Genomic DNA, 526 nt, shown 5'->3' on the forward strand with positions numbered 1-526 from the left:
TGGCAAGGCCCAGTCTGTACACTTAACCCGCACAGCTCCCTACAGCAACCCCGCCGTATCTTACAAGAACGAGTATAAAACTCATTGGTTCACCAGCTTGGATGGTGGTATCTGTACTTTTATCTGACCACAGTGCCATATCCAGACTGAATAGATGCCTCTTCATGTCTCCCCAGGAATTGTGTCCCCCAACTAGTCATGGAGACACAGCTCCACCCACTGCAACACACTAGTAATAGCCCTATGGTTCCACAACACAGCACATACTAGAAACCCCCGATGCCCCATACACAGTGTTGGGTGGGGTTGCCGGTGAGCCTCTCATCCCAGTGCTGGGGGACAGGGCAGACACAGTAGGGCTTGCTGACAGCCAGCTTCCATCCAGTCCAAAAGGACCTCTGCCTCAAGGGAGCAAGGCAAGAGTGGCTCAGAGGAATACTCTATGGTCTCTTCTTGCTTCCACACGTATACACATACCACACGCACAGGGCCACACACGGACCCACCTGCACATGCACAGAATAAA

Source organism: Apodemus sylvaticus, chromosome 10, assembly GCF_947179515.1.
Source record: "Apodemus sylvaticus chromosome 10, mApoSyl1.1, whole genome shotgun sequence".
NCBI classification, from domain to species: domain Eukaryota; kingdom Metazoa; phylum Chordata; class Mammalia; order Rodentia; family Muridae; genus Apodemus; species Apodemus sylvaticus.